At 39.5% G+C, this 8,358-nt stretch overlaps 1 non-coding gene across 1 annotated transcript; it reads right to left on the bottom strand.

Moving 5' to 3' along the window:
* Positions 1-7,852: 7,852 nt before the first annotated feature.
* LOC120106361 (small nucleolar RNA R71) lies at positions 7,853-7,958 on the bottom strand. The gene has a single exon (XR_005508529.3). It is a non-coding gene; the product is annotated as a small nucleolar RNA R71 (small nucleolar RNA).
* Positions 7,959-8,358: the final 400 nt, after the last annotated feature.

The following is an 8,358-nucleotide window of genomic DNA, read 5'->3' as shown; positions in this document are numbered from 1 at the left end:
ACGGGCGTGGGAGGTTGCTGGATTACCGGCGTTCACCGCATGCGGGTTGTTGATGGCCTCATCGCGATGAAGCTTGGAGTGGGCTGGGGTTGGCACGGGCGGCGGATCGACGCGGGATCGACGGGAAGAAGGTGAACGGCCCGGATGCACTGCGGGGGAGGGGGGAAGAAGATAAACAGTGGAGTTATATATATATATATATTTTGTAACACTGTTCATATGAACAGTGTTTTCACGGGACATTGTTCATATGAACAGTGAATCCAGTGATTCTCCCCGAAATTATTTTTATTTATTTTATTATATTCATTATTTTCTTTTTTTCTTGTTTTAAATTTATAAATTTTATATGAAGGCAGGTAAGAAATTGGTTGAAAATTGACTTTGGGTTTGAGGTGGATCATGATCGTTGATTTGCTTGAACTTACTCTCGAGCCCAATGTCGTTTAAATTTAATTCTTGCTAAACTGCTTCAGACCGGACTCAACAAGGCTAAGAGCAGGACCGTGACTTATAAAAAAGGTCAATCAAACCTTTTTCCTCATACAAGAATAATTATCTAATCAGGATCAAAATCTATTTAATCATAGCCTTAGCTTGATTACAACTCCATCAGGTTACTAAACCGGGTCAACACAATCTCCTCCTTATATGTTTTCATGAAAGATTACAACCAGGAGAGAGACAAGTTTAGAGTCTGTTTTGAGAAAAGAATTATTTACCTCTTATCATATTTTAAATTCATTTCAATGTTTATTCAATTTCATGGTAAAATATGTATTTATTAGTTTAAGAACATTGATAAGTGCTATGGAAAGATAACTAATTTATGAATTATTAAGCACTTATCACTCTTCAAAGCCAAGATGCGTGATGGGCAGTCCGTCCATGAACATGGTTTGACCATGATCAAGGATCTTAAGGAGCTTGAGAAACTTGGCATGACCATGCACAAGGATTTGCAAATGGATTTGATCCTACAATCGTTGCCATCTTTACATGGGCAGTTTATTGTAAACTACCATATGAATAAAATTGAATGCACCAAGCTTGAATTATTGAATATGTTGGTGACAACTGAGGGAGCCTTGAAAGGTTCAAGGGGCACAGTTCTCGCTGCTGAGCTAGCTTTTGCTTTCAAGAGAAAGTCTACTGGAAAGAAGAAGAAGCCTGCGAAGAAGCAGAAGACCGAGAAAAAGCCGAAGAAGGAAGTTCCTAAGAAGAAGGCCGAACACAAAGAAAAATATTTCCATTTCAATGAAGACGGCCATTGGAAGAGGAACTGTCCTATCTACATGGAAAATATAAAGATCAAGAAGGGTGACACGCCTTCTGAAGGTATGTCTAATATGCTCATTATTAAAACTAATCTAACAGTTTCTTCTATTTCCAGCTGGGTTATAGACTCTGGTTCTAGTGTTCACTTGTGCACTACCATGCAGGATCTAAAAGAAAGTAGAAGGCTTACGGAAGGTGCGGTAACCCTACGGGTTGGCAATGGAGCAAGAGTAGTTGCTGTTGCTGCAGGCACATTTTCTTTGCATTTACCATCAGGATTTAGTTTGATACTTAGAGATTGTTATTTTGTACCTAGTGCTAGCAGAAATCTGATTTCTGTATCTTGTCTAGCATAGGAACATTATGAATTCAATTTCAATAAAGACTACGTTTCCATTTATTTGCGAAATAAATTATTTGGACGTGGTTTTATGATTGACAGTCTCTATCACTTACGTATGGATGTATCTATGAACGTATCTGAGCATATAGTGAGTACTACAGGATCAAAAAGATCTAGAGATGAGATAAATCAAAAGTATTTATGGCACCTCAGACTTAGTCATATAGGAGAAGACAGAATTAACAAATTGGAGAAACATGGGCTTTTGAGTTCATTGACTTCTGAGTCATATCCGATTTGTGAATCCTGCCTTCAAGGAAAAATGGCCAAATTACCCTTTGTAGGACATGGGGAGAGTTCTACTGAAATACTTGCCCTAGTACACACTGATGTGTGTGGCCCATTCGATGTGCAGGCTAGGGGTCAATTTTTCTACTTTATTACTTTTACCGATGATTTCTCACGTTATGGTTATGTCTATCTTATGAGACATAAATCTAAAGCATTTAAAAGGTTCAAAGAATTTAGATTTGAAGTAGAAAAACAGATATGGAAACTCATTAAGGTTCTTCGATCAGATCGAGGAGGAGAATACCTTAGTGGAGAGTTTCGCGATTATCTCAAACAAAATGGTATAGTTTCATAATAGACACCTTCTGGAACACTTCAACTCAACGGAGTGTCAGAAAGGAGGAATCGGACCCTATTGGATATGGTCAGGTCCATGATGAGCTTCACTGACTTACCCTTATTCTTATGGGGAGATGCCCTACTTACAGCTATTTATATATTGAATAGAGTTTCCTCTAAGTCCGTTCTACCACACCGTATGAGATATGATATAGTAAGAAACCAAATCTTGGTTATCTCAAAATTTGGGGATGTCCAGCCCAAGTCAAGCGACAACAGGAGGACAAGTTAGAGTCTAGGACAATTGGTGCTCATTTCATTGAATATCCTAAAGAGTCGTTAGGATACAATTTTTACATCCCAGAAGATCACAAAGTGTTTGTGAGCTGACATGCCATCTTCTTGGAAAAATAGTTTATCCTTGATAGAGGCAGTGGGAGAAAAATTGAGCTCGAAGAGAAAGTCTCTGAAGAGCAACGAGCAATTGAGCCTAGTGAACCAATTCACATTGAGCCAATACATGAAGAACCTCGTCCACTTCGTAGATCCAGTAGGATCTCCCATCCTCCTGAAAGATACTTAGGTATGCTAACAGAGGAAATAGAGGAAGAGTTCCTCATGGGATAAAGAGATCATAGTAATGATCCCAAGACCTACAACGAAGCGATGTTAGACATTGCATCCGAAAAATGGATGGATGCGATGAAGTCAGAAATAGACTCCATGCATTCCAACCAAGTATGGACCTTAGTAGATCCGCCTGAAGGTATAGTACATATTGGGTGTAAATGGATCTACAAAAGAAAAATGGGTTCGGATGGCAAGGTAGAGTGTCACGCCCCGAATCCATCAATCGGGTCCGGTACGCGACCGGCCGCATGAGCCCTAGAGCAGTGCCCTAAAAATCATGCAAGGCCTAAGATAAACAAATAATTTCAATAATTCCATAAATGCCAAAATCAATAATTAATGTAATTAAATCAAATCCAACCAAAATATACTGATTTATTAACTTCTATCTATCTAGCAGTCAGACTCCATGCTGATCTCATTTCTCGTCCCACCCGATGGACTCTATGAATTCAGTGCCTCTAAAAAAGAAAGTAAGAGTAGTATGAGCTTTTCCAGCCCAGTAAGAATCCCAACAACCACACACAGTAATAATAATAAAATAATCAAAACATCAAATAAATACCATTTCATCTTTTCAAAAGCTCAACAAACAACAAGTGTATATAATCAGTACATATACACAAATTCTTTTTCACATTATGTGATCCATTCCCGTATTACTCTGATTCCCAAGTTTTCAGACTTTTCACTTTTGGCTTTGGACTAACCAAGATCATGACCCAGTCCAAGACTGCACAAATCCCACGCATAAGCTCGTGGTAGCTATCCCACGCGTAAGCCCGTGGAGGCTATCCTACGCATAAGCTCGTAGAGGCTATCCTACGCATAAGCTTGTAGAGGCTATCCCATGCATAAGCTCGTGGCAGCTATCTTACGCATAAGCTCGTAGAGGCTATCTCATGACAAGGTTAGTCCAACCCATTTTACATGTCTAGTTTTACATGTTTAATCACATTTCAATCACATCACATATTTTCATAATTTCTCAAAAATATGTTATTCCTTCCCAATTTAATTATTTCAATACTTTCATAATAAACAAAATGCACACCTCATAGTGTCATACAAGCTCAAAAACAAATAGCAACATACTGATAAAATATATCCAACGATAAATCCAATATATGCATAAATAAAAGTGCTCAGATGTAGGGATTCTTACAGAAATTTATGGACTGACTCAAATACGGATCCGGATCACAACCTACGTGCTGGGATGCTGAATCCCCTGATCAAAACCTCCTGGCTCCACTGACTCCTCCCCTACAACATCAGTTACCAATCACAAACTAAATTATTTGATATTTAAATATTCTAAACCATAATTCTTATCTATTATGGGGTCCATCCCCAGGTTCCCAAACATCTCAATTCCTCCAGATCTAGGGCAGTCGGGGTGGCCCGACTTTCATCTTGTACCATCGGCCTATGTCGTCGCCAGCCATGGCCGCCGTCATTGATAAGTGCTTAATAATTTATAATTTAGTTATCTTTCTATAGCACTTATCAATGTTCTTAAACTGATAAATACATATTTTATCATGAAATTGAATAATCATTAAAATAAATTTAAAATATGGTAAGAAGTAAATAATTCTTTTCTTAAACCAGACTATGAACTTGTCTCTCCCTTGGTTGCGATCTTTCATGAAAACTACAGAAAAACATATAAGGAGGAGATTATGTTGACCCAGTTTGGTAACCTGATAGAGTTGTAATCAAGCTAAGGTTATAATTAAATGGATTTTGGTCCTGATTAGATTGAAAGTTATAATTAATTATTTTTGTATGGGGAAAATGTTTGATTAACCCGTTTTATTAAGACACGATCTTGTTTTTAGTCTTGCTTATTTTATTTGGTCGGGATCGATCTGAAGCAGTTTAGAAAGAATTAAATTTAAATAACATTGGGCTCGAGAACAAGTTCAAGCAAATCAATGATCATGACCCATGTCAAATCCAAAGCCAATTCCCAACCAATTTCGTACCTACCTTCGTGTAAAATTCATAATTTTAAAATTAAAAAAATAATAAAATATCCACAGTAATTTGGAGAAAAATTAATGGAATCACTGTTCATATGAACAGTATTCCGTGAAAACACTGTTCATATGAACAGTGTTAGGAAAAGAAAAAAAAAAACTCATTCACTGTTCATCTTCTTCCTCCCGCAGAGCATCTCGGCCGTCCACCTTCCACTGCGTCCTCCCGTCGATCCCGCGGCCGTCCACCTTCCACGACGTCCTCCCATCGATCCCGCGGCCAGTCTCTCTTCCTAGCCGTCCGTGATCAGCCATCCACGGAGCATCCGAAGCCACCGATCCAGCCACCTTCTTCTTCAGCTCTCCCGCATCCACACCGAATCTCCTCCGCAATCATCGTCGATCCAGCCACCAACTTCCGAATCCCAGAGATGGCGTAGTGACTCCTTCTCCTTCGGATTCCTAGCTCCAAGCGTGATCGGCTCGTCCCAGCGTCCTCGGGTGTCTGCCATCAGCTGCGTGCAGCTAGCGATCATCAATCTCCCAGCGTATCCTCCTCTTCCGTGAACCAATCTCCCCGTAATTCGCCCGGAATGCATCCGTTGGATCCTCCAGCCATCCATCAAGGAAGCCGCAGCAGCCTGTGAGCCAAACTCTTCCGCGTCCGAGCTTCACGGATCACGCCTATTTCTAGCCATCAGCCGCATGCAATAGCGCCCATAATCCAGCCTCCGCGAGATCAAAGACCGCAGACCACGCCCTCCTCCTCTCTGGGAATCGACCGCTGGGTTTTCAGCGATCTATAAGAGGAAGACGGAAGAGAGGAGAAAGGGGAGAGCTCGGGGAGAAAAACAGGGGAGACCCTCTGTTTCGGTGAAAAGAAGAAGAGAGCCGAGAGGGAAGAAGGGAAAAAGAAATTAAAAAAAAGAGAGAAAGGAGGGGGAAAGAGAATAGTTTCGATATTTTGGGAATAATGGGAGTTGATCAATTTCATTTGAAGATGGGAGGTCGTCCGGAAGCCATGCTCGGCTAAACGTCTAGTCTAGGGCTGGATGAAGCCCTAGCAATGTATCAGGGCATTGTAGTTCTTATTTTTATTATTATTTTGGAGCTTGTTTAAATTCTTATTTTTAATGAAATATTTCTTTATGATATTTAAACTTTGAGCATGCTAGTTACTAATCATGTTTGCTAAAGTAGTCTAAGATGATTCATGCCTAGGAAGATGAAGTGTGCTGCATCCTAGATTAGCATACTTAGGTAGATACTTCATGCTACACCGAAGATGGATCTTCCTAATACTCTTTATGCTTTTATTTTAAAAGGTTTGTAGCTAATTTGCATGCCTCTCCAAAAGATAAAAATTAAGAACACAGTCCCTAATACAATGCTACGCGGTGGATTCCAAACCCTAGATCTATCTACTTTGATAAATTTCAATTCGTACTCATAGATTAATTTAGTTAAATCAAGTTAGCAAATCCTTCTTCTTGATTTATTTTTAAAAGAAAAATAACTTATTCTTCAATCCCTGTGGACCGACACCCGTAATCACTATCCTACAGGATGCGTGCTATTGCGTGGTTTATTTTTGAAATTGAAAGAACCGATCAATTTTTGGCGCCATTGCCGGAGATTGCTTGCATAGTTATTTTTCCTATCATTAAAAAAAATTAATTAATTAAAAAAACTTTCAAAATATATATATATATAAATTATTTTCTATTATTGTTACTTTTCTTATCTCCTTTTTTTTCTCTCCTACTAATTTTTTTTTTCAATTTTTCTTTTGGTCTTATTTGATCAGGAATCGAAGGAAAAATCTGGGATGATCAAAAGGAGAATAGCTGGAAAAGGAATGCTGCAGAGGTTTGCCAAAAAAAAAAATTTAAAATTGCTGGAAAAATTTTCTTTGGTAACCTCTAAACCTTTCTTGTTTAAATTTATTATTAGATTGAAATTTTGTGGTGATTGTTTGATTTTAATTTCAGCAAAAGTGTGAATGCATGCTTGATACACATACACAAATTAATCCGCACATAGTAAGCTCAATCACCCCGACAAGATAAGAGCCGGATTTCATCACCGGACTCTTGCCCAACTTAGGTGAACTCAATCTCACATAGTGTCACTGTAATTAAAATCAATTAGACATTGGCTCCTAGGGACATTCGAGCTCAATAGGACGAAGATCACCGAAAGTTGCACCAATTTCGCTCTATGGCTTAGTTGATGCCTAGGCAAGCTTTGTCCCTATAAGGGAGACAGTTCATCTGTTCGAGGCAAGTGGGTTTTAAGTGGGACCTTTGCGAACGCATCGTGACCCCTCCACTTACATGGGAGCTTACCTGGTCAACTCGGTTCATTAGACCGGATTGGAGGCTTAGGTGCCCTCTTCAAACCAGTTAGGAGCTGTCTAGTGATTTTAGGATAAAGACTAGGATTGATATGCTTTTCTCTTTTATTGCATGCTTGATTGATCGAGTACTAGTGTATGCAAGGTAGTCGTTCTAGAGTACGAAATCTATTACCTTTTGACCCTGAAATAGAACGAACCCTTAGGAACATTCGAGCTAAGATCAAAACATTAGGATCATCCCCCCTCCTGAGATGGCTGAAGAACAACCCAAACTCCTGAGGGAGTACTTTACTCCCACCATTTACACTTTCCCATCTTGCATTCGATTACCTGAAGTAGCAGCTGTACAATATGAAATAAAATCTAGTGTGATCCAAATGCTCCCATCTTTTTATGGGCTCACCAATGAAGACCCATATAAACACCTAGATGAATTCCTTGAGATTTGCACCACTGTCAAGATTCAGAACTTTACTGATGATGCTCTAAAACTTAGATTATTTCCCTTCTCCCTTAAAGATAGAGCCAAACAATGGCTGAATTCTTTAGAAGCCAACTCGATTCGTTCTTGGGATCAAATGCAATAAGAATTCCTTAAAAAATACTTTCCCATAGGAAGAACGAACCAGTTTAGACGTGCCATTACAAGCTTCTCCCAAACTGAGGGAGAAGAATTTCATGAAACTTGGGAGAGATTTCGAGACCTAATCCGTAAATGCCCTCATCATCAAATACCTAAATGGCAGCTAGTGCAATATTTTTATGACGGTTTGACTGAACGAAACCGTCAGAAGATCGATGCTGCATGCGGGGGGACTTTCATGCTTCGGAATGAGCATGAAGCATGGCAACTATTTGAAAATCTTAATGAAAACTCCCTCCACCATGCTTCATGTTCTCGTCAAGCACCCCCGAATTTTCAAAGAAAAGGGGCCATTTGTGAAATAAGTCATTCTATGGACCTGTCTAGCAAGGTAGATGCATTGTTCCATAAGATTGACCAACTAATGATAGGAGGACATGTCGTTAGCTCTTCCCAAGCACAAGTATGTGCTATCTGTTCTAGCCCATCGCATCCTATTCATGAGTGCCCCTCAGCACCCCAATTCTCCGAACTCGTGCAAGAACACATC

Source organism: Phoenix dactylifera, chromosome 1 (genome assembly GCF_051530095.1).
Source record: "Phoenix dactylifera cultivar Ajwa chromosome 1, Ajwa_hap1_PhDact_Kaust_v1.1, whole genome shotgun sequence".
Classification (NCBI taxonomy): domain Eukaryota; kingdom Viridiplantae; phylum Streptophyta; class Magnoliopsida; order Arecales; family Arecaceae; genus Phoenix; species Phoenix dactylifera.
This window is presented reverse-complemented; position numbering and strand designations above follow the sequence as displayed.